The sequence below is a fragment of the Macaca mulatta genome, chromosome 1 (assembly GCF_049350105.2).
Source record: "Macaca mulatta isolate MMU2019108-1 chromosome 1, T2T-MMU8v2.0, whole genome shotgun sequence".
Taxonomy (NCBI): domain Eukaryota; kingdom Metazoa; phylum Chordata; class Mammalia; order Primates; family Cercopithecidae; genus Macaca; species Macaca mulatta.
This window is the reverse complement of record NC_133406.1, coordinates 220549428-220571579: the sequence shown is the minus strand read 5'-3', so window position 1 is coordinate 220571579 and position 22152 is coordinate 220549428. Positions and strand designations below refer to the sequence as shown.

Genomic DNA, 22152 nt, shown 5'->3' with positions numbered 1-22152 from the left:
CGATGGCTCATCACTTTCCTGGCCTCCAACTCCCTCCAACTCAGCAGGAACCAGCTAATGGACACCAGGGGCCTCTCAGCGCCTCTGGCTGTTCAAACAAACACCTCTCCCCTCACTGCCCCTCCCCTGGGCTGCCCTTTGGGTACAGAGGCAAAGCTCCCAGCCTTCCTCTGGGGCTGGGGCAGACCAGGCTGGACAGTTGAGTCACAGCCTTCCTGCCTTCCCTCAACAGGGCATTCGTTTTAGCTGAGACCCTGCTACATGTTTCATGGGCACCCTCACACCTAATCCTCGTGATTACCTCCATGAAGCTGGGTTTCATCTCCCCCATTTTACAGATGAGAAGCTATAGCTCAGAGAAGTGAAGTCACTGGCCTGGAGTCACACAGCTGTCAACCCAGTGGAGCCAGAATTCAAACTAGGTCCCCATGCCCTTAATGGCCTCACTAACCCACTTCTCAGGAAAGGGGTCTTGTGCCCATTTGGCAGAAGAAGAGACTGATGTTCAGGAAGCTGAAGACACTTTGTCTGAGAAGCCAGGAAAAGGAAGGGCCAGGCTGGCAACTCAGATCTGCTGCCTGCTACCATGCCCGTGTTCCTCCCTGCAGCTGGATGTCTTGACCAGAATGCACAGATGAGACCTGTGACATCCACCCCGACAGAGAAGCCAGGCAGGTGGACACCATCATTGTTGATGGAGAAGCTGAAGCCAGACAGACCTAGAAGTCTGCCTAAGTCCCAGGGCAAGGACTGCCAGTGTGAGAACTGGGCCAACTCATGTCCCCTCTCTGGACCTCAGTCTCCCCAGGTGTACAGGAAGTGCCGGACCCTGGCTTGGTTGAGTAGACCCGTTAAAGCCCCTCTAACTCCAGGAGGTTGTGGCCTGAGCAGAAATCCCCAAGCCTGGCTGATCACCAGAATTCCCTGGGAACATGCTTACACCCCCAGTGTTGGGCTGCACCCCTAGAATGTCTGATTTGGTGGAACTAACGAGGGACCTGAAAACCTACGTTGTTTTTATCCAGCACGACCTCAGCTCACAGCCCCCGACCCCAAGCTTCTGCGATCAGCCAAGTCAAGACTCCCAATATAGGACAATTTTCCCAGTGCCAGATGGAACCCAGTCCCCTGCCTGCCTTCACAGAGTTCATAGCTGGGATGGGAGGTGGACTCAGGGGCCTGCGAGGCTCTGGGGTAGGTCAGAGATGGCATCCAGGGGTCTCTGTTGCAGACCACTGCTCTGTTAGAATTCTAGACTTTGAATTGGGGCGAGACCTTGAGAAGTCTCAGCCTTCTTGCTTGAGTAATTCTTCATTTAGCAGATGTTTATCAGCCCCCACTATGTGCCAGGCACTGTTTTAGGTGCCAGGGTGCAGCAGTAATACACCGAAGACAGTCAATAAACAGCCAGGAACAGCAGGGCCTTCCGCAGCTCCCAACAGCTTTCCCCAGGCATGATCTCTCCAAATCTGCCCCGAATCATGAGCTGCGAGTTTAGCCCCCATTTTACAGGTGAGTCACTGAGGCTCCAAATGCCATTTCCATACTGTGTCTGCTCACACTGGGCAGGCGACACCACCATCGCTTCCCAAGCAACCCTGTGTGTCGGCTGCTGAGTAGAACTTTCCTGTTGCCACGGCAACCCCCCTAGGGAGGCCTGCCCTACTTTGCGTCCCTGGCATAGGGCGGGCAGCCTCACCCCACACCCCTGAGACAGAGAGATGGGATTTATCCCACTCGCTGCAAGAACAGGTCCCACTGGAAAAAGAACTGGTCTCCCTCATTCAGACATTCAATCAATGTTTAGCAGCACCAACACCGTCCCAGAGACTGAGCCAGGCCCTGGGACAAGAGGAACAATAAGCCTTGGTCCCTGCCCTCGTAAAGCACACTGATTCACTGGGGAAGCTGACAGATAGCCACCAGCCTGCCTGTGAGGCCGAGGAGCACAGCAACGACGCCAGCAACTCAGGGCCAGGACAGTTCGGAGCCCTTCCCATGGATTCACGCATTTACTTCTCCCATTAACTTTTGGGTTAGGTATCAGTAGAATCCCCATATGACAGATGAGGAAACTAAGGCCTCAGAGAGGTGGAGAAGCTTGCCCTAGGTCACACAGCTGAGAAGAGGCAGAGCCAGAACCTGGAGACCGGGAGACTCTGAGCCACTCTGTAGGTATTCACTGAAGCGACCCTGACTCCATCATGTGGCCCAGGAGGCTTTCCCAGGGAAGGTATCTGTCATCTAAAGTGATCTCAGGAAGAGGAAAGGAGGGTGGAGACGGGAGCATGGTGGAGCGGGGGCTCTGAGAGCTGCTAATCACTCAGTGTTCGGGTGATTGGCCTTGTCCTCCACTCCCTGCCTGGTGAGACTCCACTAAGGCCTTGGGACACATGACTTGGGAAAAGAAGATACAATCCAGGTAGCCAGTGCTGAAGAGGGACACAGCAGCTACAAGGCACGGGCCTCCTGAAAAGGCTGAAATGCCTCCGGAGGCTTCCAAGGGAGCCGGTTGGGACAGGTGTGCACACACTCCACTGCCTGCCCGTCTTCACACCCTTGGGCAACAACGCCCTGTACCTACGTACCTGTGAGGAGGAGAGACTCAGAGTACGGCAGGGCTTAGTCTTCACAGCACCTGCACAGAAATACCTTTATTTCCAGGAGAGTGTCATGGTTATGAGTGTGGACTGTGGTGCCCACTGCCTCTGAAAATGCAGAGAATAATCAGTCCTGTGTATATCACAGCGTTGTTGCAAGGGCTGGATGAACCGACATCTGCAAAGTTCACAGTACTTGGCACAGAGGGTGAGTAACTGTGAGCCGTAATTATCTTTGTAGCACATGGATGCACACGGATCTGCATTTTTACACAGATACATGTGTGCGGGTGTACAAGCCCAAGCACACAGTGAGTGCACACCCATGACAGCACCCGCCTATCTCGCCAGTATATGTGTAAAGCTACTTCCTTGGGTGGGCTTGAATGGACACTAGCTACGGAGGGGTGAACAGGGAGGTGCCAGTAAGCACAAGCACCCACAGGTGTCTGCAGGGAGGGAGGGTACGGGCACGCCCATCCCCAGAGAATATGTGCCTTCCTGTGCGTGCACCTGGGCCTGTATATTGGTGGGGGTTGGGCGGCGGGGGGGTGAGGATGAGGATATGTGATCTGAGGTTGAAGCGTTACAGACATGTGTTTTAATTTATGTGGAGATGAGGAAGGATCTGGCTGTGTTTTTCTCCTTGAATCACTGTGATGTAAAGAAATCTCAGCTCTGCAAAACAAAAGATCAATCAGTAGGGGAAAAAAAAAGTGCTTAAGGCTTAAACCTCCTACCACAGGCCCCCAGGGAGTGTTAAAGCCACAGTTCAGGAAAGAGAAACATGATTAAGATTGAAGTCAGGAGTCCACAGAGCAGGAGCCAAGCCAGCCAAGGGCTTTCCTGTTTTCCCAGAAAGGAGGCTTCCCGGAGGAAGCCATGACCCCTTGGAAAACACTCAAAAGCCTGTCTGGGCCCCAGCCTTCCCCAGCCAGTTGAGAAGATGAGTCTTCTTGGGAGAAAAACAAACGCTGCTTTCCCCACCATCACCTTGGATCTTACTTGGAGGGAAGGGACTGGAAAGAAAAGACTGCTTGAGAGATTGCCCTGAAATAAGACCCGCCCTTTCTCCTCCCCAGGAAGGTATCTGTGCCCCAAGCTATCAGCAGTTACACAAGACCACACACCCGAGTAGCAAGGAGGAAAGCAGACCCTGGAACGAGAAGCCCCCTCCTGCTCATTTAGCGCTGGAGGGTTTTCCAAGGTATCACCTGGTGAATGTGCAGCACACGCCCCGAGACTCAGTTCCTTGCTTGAGATCACACAACCTTTCATCAGTAAAGCTAAGACTCCACCCCTTGTCCGATTCCACTTCTGGTGTCATTTTCTTTACATCACGGCACTGCCCAAATGTAATTGCGGGGACCAGTATACGCCACCCCAAAAAATGAAGGATTGTTGAGCTGAAGGCAATAAGAAGCAGCACACCAGGCACGATGGCTCAAACCTATAATCCCAGCACTTTGGGAGGCTGAGGCAGGAGAATCAACTGAGCCCAGAAGTTTGAGACCAGTCCGGGCAACATAGGGAGACCCTATCTCTACAAAAAATAAAAATAAAAAAAATAATAATAATAATTAGCCAGGCATGCAAGACAATCCTAAGCAAAAAGAACAAAACTGGAGGCATCTCATTACCTGACTTCAAGCTATACTACAAGCCTACAGTAACCAAAACAGCATGGTACCAGTAAAAGAACAGACATATAGACCAATGGAACAGAATGGAGAACTCAGAAATAAGACCACACACTAACAACCCGCTGATCTTCGACAAACCTGACAAACAAGCAATGGGGAAAAGATTACCTATTTAATAAATGGTGCTGGCAGAACTGGCTAGCCCTATACAAAAATTGAAACTGGACCCCTTCATTGCCCATATACAAAAATTAACTCAAGATGGATTAAAGACTTCAATGGGCTGGGCGCGGTGGCTCAAGCCTGTAATCCCAGCACTTTGGGAGGCCGAGACGGGCGGATCACGAGGTCAGGAGATCGAGACCATCCTGGCTAACACAGTGAAACCCCACCTCTACTAAAAAATACAAAAAACTAGCCGGGCAAGGTGGCGGGCGCCTGTAGTCCCAGCTACTCGGGAGGCTGAGGCAGTAGAATGGTGTAAACCCGGGGGGCGGAGCTTGCAGTGAGCTGAGATCCGGCCACTGCACTCCAGCCTGGGCGACAGAGCGAGACTCCGTCTCAAAAAAAAAAAAAAAAAAAAAAAAGACTTCAATGTAAAACCCAAAACTATAAAAATCATCGAAGTAAGTCTAGGTAATACCATTCAGGACATAGGCACAGGCAAAGATTCCATGATGAAAACACCAACAGCAACTGCAACAAAAGCAAAAATTGACAAACGAGATCTAATTAAACTGAAGAGCTTCTACACAGCAAAAGAAACTCTCATCAGAGTGAACAGACAGCCCACAGAATAGGAGAAAATGTTTGCAATCTATCCATCTGACAAAGGTCTAATACCCAGAGTCTACAAGGAATTTAAACAAATTTACAAGAAAAAAACAACCTCATTAAAAAGTGGGCAAAGGACATGAACAGACACTTCTCAAAAGAAGACATTCATGCTGCCAAGAAACATTTTTAAAAAGCTCAACATCACTGATCATTAGAGAATGCAAATCAAAACCAAAATGAGACACTGTCTCACGCCAGTCAGAATGGCTAATGTTAAAAAGTCAAAAAACAACAGATGCTGGTGAGGTTGCAGAGAAAAAGGATTATTTTTACACTGTTGGTGGGAGTGTAAATTAATTCAACCATTATGGAAAACAGTGTGGAGATTCCTGATAGACCTAGAGGCCAAAATACTCTTTGACCCAGCAATCCCATTACTGGGTATATACCCAAAGGAATAGAAATCATTCTATTATAAAGATACATGCACGTGTATGTTCACTGCAGCACTATTCACAATAGCAAAGACATGGAATCAACCTAAATGCCCATCAATGGTAGACTGGATAAAGAAAATGTGGTACATATACCCCATGGAATACTATGCAGCCATAAAAAGGAATGAGATCATATCCTTTGCAGAGACATGGATGGAGTTGGTTGGAAGCCATTATCCCCAGAAAACTAATGCAGGGACACAAAACCAAACACCACATGTTCTCACTTATATGTGGGAGGTCACATGGCCACAAGGAGGGGAACAACACACACTGGGGCCTGTCGGAGGGTAGGGTGTGGGGAGAGGGAGAGCATCAGGAAGAATAGCTCATGGATGCTGGGCTTTATACCCAGGTGATGGGATGATCTGGGCAGCAAACCACCATGGCACACGTTTACCTATGTAACAAACCTGCACATCCTGCACACGTAATACCCCTGAACGTAAAACTTAAAGAAAAAAAATGGAAAAAGAAATAAATAAGCCAAGCATGATGATGCACACCTGTGATTTGAGAGGCTAAGAGAGGAGGTTTCCTTAAGCAAGGCGGAGGCTGCAGTGAACTGTGATGATGCCACTGCACTCCAGCCTGAGCAACAGAGTGAGACCCTGTCTTAAAAAGAAAAGCAGATATAGGAAAACTCTTGGCACACTCTCGGCCCTCCCTCCATTGGCCCAAAAGCAGAACACAGATTTACAAAGACAAAAGGTATCCTGACCCCCTTCTACCAGGAAGGACAAAGGTTAACTATTGAAGACAACTGTAGATGCCTATCACCTGGAGGTGATACCAGAGGGATGGACACTAACGTGCTTTACTAACCTTGATCTGCCTACTATTACCTTCCCCCAAGTTGCGGCCCCTGGAGACTCAAAGTTCTTTTCCTCTGTCTTGTCACTTCTCTAGAAATTGACTGCTCTTTATTGAAGATGTTCTATGAGCTGGAATTCAAACCAGCTCTCTGAGAACTACTCATTCCCTGGCTGTCTCCCATATGGATATGAAATATCCATGTTAATAAACTTTGGTTTGTTTTCTCTTGTTAAGCTGTCTTTTGTAACAGCAGTTCTTTCCAAGAACCTATGAGGGTTGAAGAAAAGCTCCTACAAAATATACCAACAGCGATGCTCATAATAAAATAGCACGGGGCCTGCTCTCGGGGAGTGTACTGGCTCAAAACCAGTCAGAAACAGGGGCTGGTGTGTGCGGTTCCTAGTCAAAGAGTCACAGAAAAGGAGGGTTCCCACGGCCTGGGTGGGTAGGAAGGCTCCCAGAGGATGGGGAGCTTTTTCTGGGAGCCTTAGCGAATACGTAGGGTTTGGATAAGTTGTGGGGTACAGGGGCATTCTCTGCAGGGAGACATTATGAGCAAAACGGCAGAGACCAGAAGGAACTCAGTGTGGTGGGAGTGGGGTAGGGAGGTGGGCATGTGTAGACTGGATGGGAGATTGTCTGTTTGGCAGAAAGGGAGATGAATGAGGTTGGGTGGACCAGATTGCCTGGAGCATAAATAAGAGGCCCAGGAGACACGACTATGAGCTTCTTACCATGCTCAGGCCCAAGGTGGTGCAGGCCATTCAGCAGATACTTAACATCCTTCTGGGTGGGTGGATGGATGGATGGACGGGTGGGTGGATGGATGGATGGATGGACGGATGGACGGACGGATGGATGGATGGACAGATCTCTAGTCATGTATGAATACATGAATAGAGTGAATGAATACATGAATACATGAATAGAATACATTAACAAATAGTACATGGTAGAAAATGTGAGTATTATAAAAGGGGATCTGTGCTCAGAACCGGGAGTCTGAAGTTCAGGTCCCTGCCCTGCCACTAACCAACCATCGGAGGGACACCTCTGGGCCTCAGTTTCCTCATCTGTAAAGCCCTGGTGATTCTGGACAGTTCTTCACACTTCTCTGTAGACAGATACAGGGGCTCAGGCAAGAAAGCCTACTCTTTCTTTTCTGCCAGGGGAAGCCGGTAGGAGGGGCCCTGTCCTCCTGGCTAAGAAAACCGCCACTGGGGAGAAGAGGAGGCGAGCCCAGGCCTGGCTCTGAACGTACCTGGTGTCACTTCCCTTCCCTGGTCCACAGTTCCAGCAGATTCACTCCAGCATTTTAGGATTCTGTGAGATTTGTCTGAGGGGCCTGATTTATAGGAGAGAGGAGGCCAGCCTCACCCCTCCCTTACCCCACTTAGGATGGTAAAGCAACTTGAGAAAAGCATTTATTCTCAGCTCCTGGAATTACCCTTTACTTTCCTGGCAGATAAATGGGGCAAAACAGAAGATGCAGTTGCATTTAAATGGAGTGAGGCAGGTGGAAGTTTATAAGATTTGAATATGCTTTTTGGCTGCTTTTGAATATTCATTTGCCCAAGGGAGAATTGGGTAGCCAGAATCTATGGGTCTAAAGGAGGTTATTTAAGGCTGGGGGAAAGGGTTGGCAGGAATCCCTGTTCATCAGACTCTCAGGAGCTAATTGCGATTCTTCACCAGCTAAAATGTCACAGGCTCAGAGTAAATTCTGGGAGTTGATACACCTCATGGTTACTGTTGCCATAGTAACTGCCTCCCTGTAACCATGTGTGCCAGCAGATCACAGCTGACAAGACAAGCCCAAGGAGGTGAACGATGGGGAGCCAGCCCAGGACTCCAGCAGGCCCCCAAGTGTTCTAAAATATGTCTCAGAAAGCTAGAATACACTCTGGGCTTCCCAAACATCCCTGAGAATTCTGAAACCCAGCCCAGAGGGCTGCAACAAGCCTGGAATTCCAAAATCTGTCCTCAAATTCCAGAATACTTTCCCCAAGGTCCAGGGCACACCCCAGAGATCCAAAGACTCCCCTCCATTCCTGTCAGTCTCCCCAGGCATGCACCTCCAAATCCTAAAACGTGCCCCTGGATAGCGAGAGCAGGCCCTTAAATTCTTCTCTCCCTCTTGAATTGATTCTTCCTGGGAACTGGCTTTCTGTCTGAACCGCAAGGATTAAGGAGTGCTCAGGGCTTGTGTTGGAGAAAACAGTCAGCGGGGATGACCTGCGGAGTGAGCAGATGAAGGCCTTGTCCTGATCCCTTGGAAACGCAGAGCATCACAGATGTGCCTCATCACATGCTGGGCCTCAGAGCCAAGGGTGGCTCCCCTGGCCCAGGCATCCCTGCGGCACTCCATGCTGTGTCTTATTCTCTGCAGTGGGGATGACTTGCCCCTGACTCATCCCTGCTCTCTGCCAAGGCTCCTGTGTGACCACTAGCACATCAATCCTGGGGCCCTTGGGAGGGGGTGAAACTGGAGGACCTCCTGGCGCTCAGCGAAAGCTCCTCTTTACCCAAGCAGCCCGAGGTGGGACGTGGCTGAGTTGGGAAGCCTCGCCCTCCCTGCCTGGGGCTGGAGGAGCTTCCTGTCTGCAAGTCCACCCTTCCCCGATCATCCCTGATGGCAGTCACTCAACAACTCCTGACCAAGGGCACCGTCCCCCAACCTGGGTAGGAAACCTCAGCACTATCTTAGATTCTTCTCTTTTCCTTCCCCACCACGTTAATTCGCTGCCCAGTTGGCTCCATTCTTCGTTTTTCTCACCTGGATCCCATCCCTCCCACTGTCCCCACTGCCCCGGTCCAGGCCTCGTTATCACTCAGCCTCCACTCCTGCCCTCTCCACCTCATTGTCCAAATGCAAGGCCCTGGTGACTTCACTGCTCTGCCCAAAGCATCCGTGCCTGCTCCCACGTGCTGCCCATCAGGCACAGTCATCTCACCTGAGCATTCAAGGCCCCCTGATATCTGGCTTTGTCCAACACTCAGTTTCCCCCGACTCCTGACGGTTGTGCGAAATTGTCCCAAATTCCTGCCCTCCCAAACCTTTGCTTCTCCTCTCTTCCTCCTCAAGGGCTCTTGGCCCCATCTCTAAATCTCCAAGCCAGTTTAGGGGCCACCTATTTGGAGACTACTGAAGCCATTACTGACCTTGCCCTTCTCTGAAACCCCAGAACTTCTTGTCTGTACCACTGTTTTTAGAGTTAGCTGTGGGTTGTCAGAGCTGCAAGGAGTCTTAGAGGTGATTAAGTCTAGCGTTGTTTTTTCTTTTTTAATTTCAACTTTTATTTTAGATTCAAGGGGTACATGTGCAGGTTCGTTATATGAGTATATTGCGTGATGCTGAGGTTTCGGATATGATTGATCCTGTCACCCAGGTAGTGAGCATGGTTACCCAAAAGGTAGTTTTTCAAACCAGTGGTTTTCAAACTTGGTTTTGTGACACCCTGATGAGTGTGGGGCCTTAAAGACTAAAGGAGGAGGGTGGTCCTGAGGGATGGTCCAGCCAGCAGGGCCACAGCCCTCTACACCTGCTCCAGCTCAGAGCAGCCTCACCTTGATCTGTCTTAGTCGGCCATTCATTCATTCATGCATGCATCCATTCATCAGCTGTTTACCGAGCACCTTCACTGTATCAGCTTCTATCAATAAGACAGTGAACAAAGAAACTAAACCTCTAGCCTCATGAAACTTGCAAGCTACTGGGGAAAATAGACAAGAAACATACTAACAAATAAAGACACAAGAAAATGTCAAAAGCTGGTAAGTGCTGAGGACACAGTAGGAAGGCAGTAAGATACAGAATGCGGTGGAGTGCTCATGATACCATTAGATGGTCTGGCTGGGAAAGGCTCCCTGAAAAAGTAACAGCTCAGGTGACCCCTGAATGGCAAGATGAGGGCCAGCGATGCACAGCACATGCTAAGGGAAGGATAATCACGACAAAGAAAAGACCAGTGCAGAGGCCTCGAGGCAGAAACAAGCCTGTCATCTTTAAAATCACAGAGGGCAGAGAGCATTGGCAGAGCTGTCCAAGATGAGACTTTTGTAGCCAATCCCACTTGGAGAATTGGATTTTTCTGCCAAAAAACATTAGACAGACAGATAGACATACAGACAGAACCCAATGACCTAGTCTAATCCTGCTACTTCACAGAAGAAAAATGAAGATCCAGCATGTCCAAGGATTGCCTAAGATCCAGCTGAGAGCTGGTGGCGAGCTGGGACCGGTGCCCAGGTCTCAGGATGCTGCCCCGGGCACCATCTGTCACTCCTTATGAGCAGGTCACCCAGGGCAGGCCTCCCTGGCCCTTGACTTTCCCAGTCACTCAGCCAGCCCTGCTCTTGATGCCAATCACACCCTACCCTGCACCTAGGTGAGAAGTGTGAATGAGATAATGTCTCCCAGGCCAGCCGAGCTCCAGGGAGCAAGCAAGAGACAAATAAAAGGCTTTAATGGATTTGTTAAACACGCATCCTGTGGCCAAGGGCCTCCTGGCACCAGACAGCATCACAGAGGGAAAAAAGAAAAGCGGATGATGAAATTAAAAGGCATTTCATCTCCAGAGCCAAGGTTGACATGCACAAATCCAGAGTGTGTCTCTCCCTGGCTTCTCACCCACCTGTCCTCCTGCGTCCCCAGCCTCTCTCTCTGATGCAGCCGCTCTGGCCGGGATCACAGCTCACGTCATGGCACGGGGCTTCCCACGCAGCCATCTTGAGGCATCTGACCCAGGAATCAAAGACCCAGAAGGGATTCTGGGGAAAGAGGGAAACGCGAGAGGTGCCTGAGAGGTCATGGAGTCCATCCCCCGTCCCTGGGCATGATCTGAACTTGCTAACCTCTTCCACATAAGAGTGCAGGCCTCAACCCAGGAGAGGGCAGCTCAGGCTAAGGCCAGAGAAGGGGCCAGAGGGGTGAACAGGGAGAAGACAGACAGGCCGGATCCATGACCCAGCTCTCCCATGACCAGCTCTACAATATTGGCAATTCACTGTACCTCCGTGGGCCTCAGTTGCCTTTACTGCAAAAGAAATGCCCATGGTGAGGATGAAATGAGGTATTTTGGTGTAAAGCTCCTGGCATGTAGAGGATACCAACAAGTATTGGTTTTAGAGGCATCTGGAGTCCCAGTTTTCCGTGTGACCTCTACTGGGGTGGGAGAAGGATCTCTGGTTTGTAACTCCCCCCGACACTCCACCAGACTCACCACAGTTTCCCCAGAGTCTCTGATCAGGGCAAACTATTTGTGTCTAATTACATTAAATTGCATAATATTTTCACTGCTTTCCCCAAGAGCCTCACCTGATTTCTCTCTGTTCATTTCTGTGTGTGTGCGTGTGTGTGTGTGCGCGTGCGTGCGTGTGTGTGCGTGTGTGTGTGTGTGCATGTGTGTGCGTGCGTGTGTGTGTGCACGTGTGTGTGTGCGTGCGTGCATGTGCTTGTGTGTGTGCGTGTGTGTGCGTGCATGTGCGTGTGTGTGCACGTGTGTGTGCGCGTGCGTGCATGTGCTTGTGTGTGTGCGTGCGTGTGCGTGCATGTGCGTGTGTGTGTGTGCGTGTGTGTGCATGTGTGTGCGTGTGCATGTGCGTGCATGTGCGTGTGCGTGTGTGTGTGTGTGTCTGTGCATGTATAGAGACATTTTGCTAAATGGATGTTCCTAAGGCCAAGGTTACACTCCTGTCTGTGCTGCCCTCAAGAAAGAAGCTATGGGGATTGGCAAGCAACCTCAGGAAATGAGATGGTGTGTAGATTTTTTTTAGAGAAGGTCATGTCATTCACTGCTGGCCCGTTTCAGTGGTTTTTCCAACAAACATCTTTTGAGCATTTCGTGTGTGCAAGGCAATGTATTTATTAACTATATTTTGTTCATGAAAGTGAACAAAACCGCCCCACTTTCCTTCCTGTTGGAGCCTACATGTCAGGGCTGTGGGAGTGGATTATTAAGAAGACCTGTAATCTGTCAAATGACCCAGTTCAAAAGATGCTGATAAATGAACCCATGTCAGCCTGAGGAGGTCTCTGACAGCATACTGTGGGATTCTGTCTTTGGGATTTCTCATTAAGCACACAACAGTGGAGGAATCCTGGAGACAAGCAAGTTCAGGGCATTCGAGCACAAATGTTACAGGACACCTGCTCTGTGCCAGGCACTGGGGACACAGCCGTGAACAAGACAGACCAAAATCTTTGTCCCCATGGGGCTTACATTCTAAGGAAGACAGACAGTCAATCAAGAAATAAGTTAAGCAAAGAAAATGTTCAGAGGCTGGTAAGTGCTATGGAAAAAATAAGGAGTTGGGGGGTGCTAGGGAGTACTGGGAGACAAGGGTTAAGATTTTAAAGAAAATGATCAAGGAAGGCTTTGCTGAGAAGACAATATTTCAGCAAAGCCCCAAGGGAGGATAAACAAACCAAACAAACCACCTGGATGATACAGAACATTCTGAACAAAGGGGAAGCAGGTGCAAAGGCCCTGGGGGAGCAGTGCACCTGGCATGTATGCATGTATGTAAACAGCATCTTTTTACATATAAGTATCTTAGTGGCCTAATTGATCTGAAAGAAATAAACAGACAGAAATCAGATGATGCCCTTGGGGAAAGCAGTAAAAATATAATGCAATTTAATGTAATTAGACACAAATAGTTTGCTCTGATCAGCCAGTGTGGCTGGAGCAGAGTGACCAAGGAGAGATGGGTAGGAAATGAGGTCACAGGGGAGACAAAGAGGGGACCATTGCAGGAATCCAGGTAGACAACGAGAGTGCTTAGCCCAGGGCAGACATACAGTGTGGTGGTTAAACATGGGCCCTACAGCCAGGTTGCTGGGATCAAGATTCACCAGCTCTATCAACCTGCACAATCAAAAGAAAAGTGACTTTGACTTTTCATTCCTCAGTTTCCGCAACTGTGAAATGGACAAGGTCAGAGTATCTTCCTCCCAAGGTGGTTGTCAGGGTCAAATGAGCTAAGGCCTATAATAGGATTTGGTGCATGTTAAGTACTTAAATGTTAGGACTTTAACTTTATAGTGGAGAGAACTGGCAAACACCGCCTTCGCCAAGCAGTCAAGGTTGACATCGTCAGTGATGTCGTGTGATATCATGCATTTCCAATATCATATGAGACGGCACTCCACCCCTTTGACACGCTTTTCAGCAGCCCATAAGCCCAATCTAGTCAGAAGAAAACATCAGACATCCCCAAACCGGGGGACATTCTACAAAACACCTGGCCCAATACTCAAAACCGTCAAGGTCATAAAAACCAAGGGAGGACTGAAAAACTGTCACAGACCAGGGGACACTAAGGAGACATGAAGACTAAATGTGATGTGGGATCCCGGGTTGGACCTTGGAGCAGAAAACATTAGTGGAAAAACTGGAAAAATCCAAATAATGGAATATAGTTAAGGGTGACGTGCCAATGTTGGTTTCTTAGTCTGAACAAATGCACTGTGGTCATGTATGATGTTAACAATAGGGGAAACTTGGTGGCAGCGGTGGGGATGTGAGGTTCGTGTGTATTAAACTCCCCCAAGGTCCAAAATGGTATCTTTATATTATCCATTCAACAAATATGTAAACTCCACTCAATCTACAGGATTCCCAAGGGGAGAAACAAGAACAAAGCAAGAAAGTAAGGACTGGAAAGGAGGAGTTGTTTTCTTTTTTTCTTTTTTGAGATGGAGTCTTGCTCTGTCACCCGGGCTGGAATGCAGTGGTGTGATCTCGGCTCACTGCAAGCTCTGCCTCCTGGGTTCAAGCCATTCTCCTGCCTCAGCCTCCCAAGTAGCTGGAACTACAGGCACGCACTGCCACACTCAGCTAATTTTTGGATTTTCAGTAGAGACAGGGTTTCACCATGTTGGTCAGACTGGTCTCAAATTCCCAACCTCAAGTGGGAGGTTCGGCCTCCCAAAGGGCTGGAATTACAGGTGTGACCCACCGCGCCCAGAGAGGAGGAGTTTTCTAATAATGTTAGCTATCCCCGAAAAGGATGGCTTCTCCACTACAGGAAGGGCTCAAATAGGGGCCAGAAGAACACTTTGCCTTGGAGACCAGACTTTAGCATTCCAAAAAGGAGGCTGCAAAAGAGCCTGGGCATTCTAGTCTCCACCTTCTCATCTGAATCTCTAGTAGGTCTCCAAGCCTGAGCCCAGCCACCACTGGGTTGGCCCAGGTCACACTCTCCCTTCCTGTCCCTGACAAAAGCTGCGGCTGGCAGAAGTGAGCTGTTCAAATCCTTTACTGTTGACACAACCACGCATCACCACAGGTCATCACTGTCAGTCATTCAGCAAACCCTCACTCAATACGGCAGAGGGTCACAGAGTTCAGAACACAAGCCTTAGAGAGGTCACCGCTCAGCTGTGCCATCTCTAAAGGTGTGACTGTGACTGGAGCCCTTTACCTCTCTCAGCCTGTTTCTTCATTCAAAAACAGGGATAATAATAGAATCTACCTCAGGGTTGGTGTAAGTGCTCATTAAAAGATAACTATTAATATTATAATTATACTTATGCAGCAGGCACTATGCTGGACGCAAGCAGGGCACAAAGTTGAGTTAATCTAATTCTAACATCCTCTTGGAGGAAAGTCAGGTGTTGAACAATTAATTACAATGCAGAAGATAAGTACTATCGGGGTATCTATCAGGTCAGAGCACCCACTCCAGCCCTCCAGCCCCAAATCTCAAGGCTTCAAGGAAGAAAGTTGGGGGGGGGGTTCCTCCCACCTTGACTTTAACTGGAGCTGACAATCTCCCAAAGAGGACCGGCATTGGAAATCGATGTGTCTTGATTACAGAAATCTCTTTCTGACTTTCTAAAGACACAACAAAAAGACAGACTTCCCCCAAATCCTCAGGGCAGGCCCCCGATCAGCCCTCCTCTTCCCCCGACAGCCCTGCCCCGTCACCCCGCCAGCCTTTGCCTCCTGCCGTATCTCTTTCCTGCAAGGACCCCAAGCGCTGCTCTTCACTTGATGGCTACTGTCCCATGGCTGCACCAAGGAAGCCTCAGTTGCCCCAGTGATGACTGTCCCCAGCTGGGCCAGCAGGCAAGGGCACGATGTGTCAGGGCCAGGCTGTTTAGAGGCCAACACTGAATGTAGATAGGCCAATCCCTTAATGGCAGAGGACTAAGCTGGTGGACCAGGAACTCATTACCCAGCTGCCCAGGGCACCAGAAGGAAGTCAAATGGAAGCACCCACTGCTGGGGGAGCACAGAGGGAGGAGACCAGGGCCGGGGAGGCCTGGCTCAGAGTCACAGCCATTTTTGATGCATGCCTACTCTGCACCTGGCACTGTGCAAATGATCACACCCATTAATTCATTATATCCTCATGGAAAGGCAGACTGTTTTTCTCTACATTATTTAGATAAGCGAATTGAGACCCACAGCATGGAGGAGCTTCCGCAGGTTCCGCAGCTGGTGGGTGGCAGAGCTTGATTCCCCATTCAAGCCTGCACACGAACCACTCCCCTGGCCTGTATCATCTGCTCCTCTAGGGCCTCCTGGGCTGCAGGCCTTGCATGGGCTCTTGGGACACTGAGCTGAACAAGACGCAGTCCCTGTCCTGGAAGAGCTCACAGTTAATGGTGGACAGAGAGCAGCAGCCATTTGCAAGAAACCTGATGGAAACCTGATTGACGGAAGTGTCCCTGACGGAAGGACACTCATGGCTCTGACACAGCATGCAAGCAGCAGCTGACTGTGCCCTGGTCGTGGGGAACTTCCCTGAGGTGACATCCTGGAGCTGGACCTTGCAGGACTTTGTCAAGGGAATGCCCTTCCAGCAAGGGGAACCCTAGGAGCAAGGGCCACCTGAGGCCAGGTTCTGTTCTAACTTCTGACCCCAAGCCAGGGAACTGGGTCTTATTCCTTGGGCCTTTCAAAGGTCCTCCTTTCAACAAACTGGGCAGCAGCCAGGGCTTTGGAGTCAGACAAGCCGAGGCCAAATCCCCTCTCTCCCACTTTCTAGCTGTGCAATCTTAATCCTCAAAACAACAATAATAGTGCATGGATGGAAACATGGATTAATTAATTAATTAAGGGGAGGGCTGGTAGACCCAGAGCTCCTAGCTGGAACCAGTTCAGCTCCAGAACCTGAACCAAGGCCAAGCAATCATTCATTCATGCCTGCAGGCAACACATATTTGTTGAGCACCTACTATGTGCATGCCAAGCACTGTTCTAGGTGCTGGGGATACCACAGAGAGCAAAATATATGTCTAACACCCAGAGTTGCTACAGAGAAAGATGAAGTAGGATAAGGAAGGGAGGCAGGCCCCAGAGTGAGGAAGGGTTTACTTTTAGATGAGAGGGTCAAGGATGCATCACGAGCGTCCTGAAGGAGATGAGGAAGTGAGCCCCACAGATATCTGGAGGAAGAGTGTCCCATACAAAGCGGAGAGAGAGGGATCTTGCCTGTGTGCAGTCAGGTGGCCAGGAGGCCAGTGTGCCTGGGAAGGTGTGTAGAGCTGGATCACACAGGGCCTTGGCCTTCACTGGGATTTGGGCTGTCATTCAGAGTAAAATGGAGCCACAGGGGAGCTTTAGGAAGAGGAGTGACAGAGTATGACAGATAGAACACACTGCTGTGCTAAATACAAAGAGAGAAAGAGGGAGGTCCGTGAGGAGACTGTGGCGATGTCCAAGTAAGAGACAATGTCGGCTTGGTCCTGGGTGGTCACAGTGGAGGTGGTGAATTCCAAATAGATTTTGAAGGTACAGCTCACTACATTTGCTGAGACATTGAATGTGAAGTATAAAAGAAAATGAAGAGTCAAGGATGGCACCAGAGTTTTGACCTGAGCAACTGGAAGCGTGGAGCTGCCATGCTGGGATGCAGAAGCCAACGAGAAGAGAGGATGTCCACATCAAGATGGCGGCTTGAACATGCACAGCCACCGCAATGCTAAAGTCATCCCTTGGGTGCTCAAATAACAGTAATGAGATTTCTTTAAACGTCTGAGGGAATGAACCCACAGGATGGGAGAAGAAGAGAGAGGACAATAACAACGAAATTTCAGGAGCTGGAAAATAAATGAATGAGAAAAATGCATCAGAAAGAAAAGTCCCCCAAAGGTTCAGGGTTTGGCAGCACCAGTTACCTCTGGAAGCTGAGGTGAAGGAGAAGTTACAATAAAGAGGAGCCTTTGAAAGGCTGTTTAAGAAGCTGTTATCGTCCCAGACTAGACTCCTCTAGACTGGGGGACACTGGGCTCAGTGCATGCTGTGGCACTCTATTGATGACACAGTTTCCATGAAAGCGAGCAGTCTGGATGCCAAGACCCCAACCATGACAAACCACTCTACTCTCGGGACACTGATGGCCAGAATTATACCCTCCAGACAGACAACTGGAAGAGTCTCCTCTGGGGAACGTAATGGACCAAGAAGAAAATATTATACCTAGAGAAACCCTAGAGATATCAACATGAAGTTTCTCCAATTAAACAGCCCAGTCACACCATCCTACAAGGAAGCCCACAGCCCACAAGACCAACTCATGTACTCAGAGCTTCTAATCAGCCCATACTTTCCTATTTTAAAATGCATGCAAGATAACTGAGGTTTACTAGACTTCAGAAGAAAGCCTCTAATCTGAAAGATAAAGAACAAAACACAGAGAAAACACCAACTTGAGGATAACAGAGAATAGCAAGGAGAGGGGGGAGAAAACCTCCTTAATATCACCAGAGAGATAATAAAAGACATGTATGAAATTGAAATAGGATTCTCATAAAAAATAGGAAGAGAACAAAATAAAAGAGCTTTTAAAAATGAAAATACAATGGCAGAAATTAAAAAGGGAAAGTTGGAAGGCAGGGTTGAGCTCTTCTAGAGTGACAGATGTGGAAAATGGAAGAGAAGTGTTTTTAAATTAGGATTTGTCCACGAATTTAATCTTCTAGAAAGAATTTTTTAAAAGTAGAGTGGAGGGAGTCATCAATAAAATCATTCAAGAAAATTTTACAGACCCAAAGAACAGCTTTCTAGATTTCAAGAACTCACAGAGGACCCAGCACAGTAAGTGAAAATACACACATTATTGTCTATTTTCATTATTAAATAGACACACCAAGGCACATTATTGTGAATTGTCACTACCCTGGGAACTAAAAGAAGATTCTCTAAACTTCCACATTTAAAAGATTAGGAATAGAGAACAGCTTCCTTCTGATAGCAATACTGAAAGCCAGAAGGTAATAAAGTAGAGCTTTCAAATTCCAAAGGAAAATAATTTCCAGCCCAGAATTCTATACCTAGCCTAAAAGCCAATCAAGGATAGAGATAGAAGAAAGACATTTTCAGATGTGCAAAGTCTCAAAAAATCAACGTTCCATATATCTTTTCTCAGGAAGTACTGGAGGATATGCTCCACCAAAACAAGGGAATAAAACAAGAAAGAGGAAGATATGAGATACTGGAAGCTAAACATCCAACACAAAAGAGAGACAGAGGGACCCTCCAGGTTGACAGTAAAGAGAGAGCCTAGGATGACACCTGTGTGCCAGGTGTAAAAAGCAACCAGTCCAGCCTTAAGCAGATCACGAGGCTCTGGAAGATTTCATCAAGAGGATGAAATTGATAGAAAACCTGATGCATCTAATTGTCTTGAGAGAAAATGTACACTATTGGTCAGGAGTTTGAGGTACTTAATTAGTTACAAGTACAAGCAAACAAATATACCTTTTTAAAAAGGCAACTAGTAACTCGAGGAAAAACAAAAACCTGCACAGAGAAAGAAAAGAAGTCATCACATTACTGGGAGGATAGGAGAATGGAGACAGCAAGTTAAGGATTGGGAAGGAGAACAAAGAGAGCTAAATCATCATCTTCCCCAGTGCAAAGTCAAACAGCTAGAGTTCTGCTTCTGTCATGGAAATGTGAGGCTCTCTGCAGATTTGTTCCCTTGTGAAACTGCTGGAAATTATTTTTAAAACACTATTTAAAGTCCCTGGAAATGGTCCTAAGAGCATACAGCAAATAAAGAAACGTTTATTCAGGAAAACCTATGAAAACTCCATAAGAATAGCAAGAGTCTGTGACATTTGAACCATGATCCCCACTCTCTCCCTCTCTCATCCCACCACAGCACTATGAAAACTCCACTCTGGATGGGTGCAGCCCATAACACAGGGCTCCTTCTCCCCTTAGCTCCAAGTTGGAAGCCTACAGTATCCTCTCAGGAAGAACAGGACACAAGCATTTCTCATCCTGTCCAAGTTTACTGTTGCAGATGTTAAGTTTTAGGTGAGTATGGCTGACAGATAGGGGATCCCTTCTTCTTCCCAGCCCTCACCAGTGAGATGGCCACTCTAACTTGGGTGTGGCAAGCTGACAAATCCTGGGCCCCAACTACTCTCACCCTGGCTCATTCATAAAGCAGAGGTTCCACACCAAGTGAGGCAAGCTGAGAAGACCAGAGGTTACAGCCAGCCCCCACTCCAAGAAGCACCCAGCTCCTAAAGTAAGGGTCTAAATCAGAGAAACACATGCCACTGTCCCCATCCCTAGCTCCAGATGTTTCACCCATGGGGAGAGACAGACCATGAAACAGAGAGTTCTGAAGCTTGTCTCAAAAAAAAACTGACTTTATTTGCAATGGCATGTGGGGAAGTTAAAGTCTAAGGGCACTCTCAAAAACAACAGAGGTTGTGGTGAAAACAGTTCAGAGGAGACTGGTAGATTCATTTGAGATATAAGTTAGACCACTGACTAGTTTGCCAGAAAGAACAAGGGAATGAGAGAGCTAACAAGAGCCCTCCTGGGGTCAGAGCAGATCTCAAACAATGACCTCAAAAACTATACTGCAAAGGAGGTCAGAATTGCTACAATATATTATTTTAAGTGTCCAATTTCCAACAGAAGAAATTATGAGGCATGCATAGAAGCAAGAAAGTTTGACATGCATGAAAAAAAATCAGGCAACAGAAGCTACCTGTGAGAATGACCACATGTCAGATGTAACAGAGAAATAATTCAAAGTAGTCATTATAAATATTTTCAAAGAGCTAAAGAAAACCATGCTTAAAGAAGTAAAGGAAGGTATGATAACAATGGCTCATCAAATAGAGAATACAAATAAAGAGATGGAAATTATTTTTCTGAAATAGAAATTCTGGAGCTGAAAAGTACAATAACTGTAATGAAAAATTCACTGAAAGGGCTTGACAGTAGATATGAACCGACAAAAATAAAAATTAGCAAACTCGAAGATAGATTGACAGAGATTATGCAATCTGAAGAATAGAAACAGAAAAAAAGAATGAAAAAAATCGACAGAGTCTCAGAGAAGTGTGGAACACCATTAAGTGCATCAACATATGCATAATGGGAGTGCCAGAAAGAGAGGAAACAAAGAAAAGCACCGGGAAAAGTTCAAAGAAATAATGTCAAAAAAACTTTCTGATTTGATTTTTTAAAACTTTAATGTACAGATTTATAAAACTCAAAAAAACTCCAAGTAGAAGTAATGCAAAGTAGTAAAAATGCTGAAAATCAAAAAGAAGAAAAATATCTCAAAAGCAGCAAGAGAAAAAAATAAAAAAATAAAAAAAAAAACAGGAATCATCACTTGCAAGGGAGCCAAATAAGATTAACAGCTAACTTCTTATTAGAAACAATGGAGGCCAGAGGCAGTGGGATAACATATTCAAAGTACTTAAAGATAACTCTCAACCAATAATATTATATCCTGAAAAACTATCTCACCAAAAGGAAGGAGAAATAAAGACATTCTCAGTATTAACCTCATACCAAATCCAGACAAATGTATCACGAAAAACTCTATGTCTTATGAATATAGACACAAAATCCTCAACAAAATGCTAGCGAACCAAATCTAGCAACGTATTCAAAGAATTATATACCATGACAAAGTGGGATTTATTAGAGGAATGCAAATTTGGTTTAACACGTGAAAATAAATTGATGTCATATCAATAGATTTTTTAAAATCACATTATTATCTCAATAAACACAGAAAAAGAATTTGACAGAATCCAACACTCTTTAGTGCTAAAAAAACTCAACAAATTAGGAGTATTAGGGAACCTCCTCAACCCAATAATGGACATCTATGAAAACTCCACAGCTAACATACTCAGTGGTGAAATACTGGATGCTTTTCCCTAAGATCAGGGACAAGACAAGACTATCCATGCTCACCACTAGCCAGGGAACTTAGGCAAGAAAAAGAAAGGAAGAAGTAAGATATAGTTATTGAAGAATGACATGATCATGTACATAGAAAATCCTAAGGGATCAGAATCCATTAAAAACTATTAAAACTAATGAACAAGTTAAGCAAGAATAAATGAAAAAATAATATACAAAAATCAATTGTATTTATTTACATTTGCAATAAACAATTTGAAAATGAAATTAAGAAAACAGTTCCAGCCGGGTGCAGTGGCTCACGCCTGTAATCCCAGCACTTTGGGAGGCTGAGGCGGGTGGATCACGAGGTTAGGAGATCGAGACCATCCTGGCTAACACAGTGAAACCCCGTCTCTACGAAAAATGCAAAAAATTAGCTGGGCGTGGCGGCAGGCGCCTGTAGTCCCAGCTACTTGGGAGGCTGAGGCAGGAGAATGGTGTGAACCCGGGAGGCAGAGCTTGCAGTGAGCCGAGATCACGCCACTGCACTCCAGCCTGGGCAACTGAGCGAGACTCCATCTCAAAAAAAAAAAAAAAGAAAAGAAAACAGTTCCACTGGCATTAGCATCAAAAAGAATAAAACATTTAGGAAAGGGTTAACTAAAGACGTACAAAACTTATACTTTAAAAAGTG

The 22152-nt window shown here is 47.3% G+C and overlaps 1 long non-coding RNA gene across 2 annotated transcripts in view; it reads right to left on the bottom strand.

Annotated features, from left to right (window-relative positions):
* LOC106996531 (uncharacterized) overlaps positions 1–22152 on the bottom strand; it is a 67074-nt gene that overhangs the window by 30484 nt on the left and 14438 nt on the right. For both annotated transcript variants that reach the window (XR_013406820.1, XR_013406819.1), the window contains one exon: positions 10968–11103. This is a non-coding gene — a long non-coding RNA (uncharacterized LOC106996531). The remainder of the gene's footprint in view (positions 1–10967; positions 11104–22152) is intronic.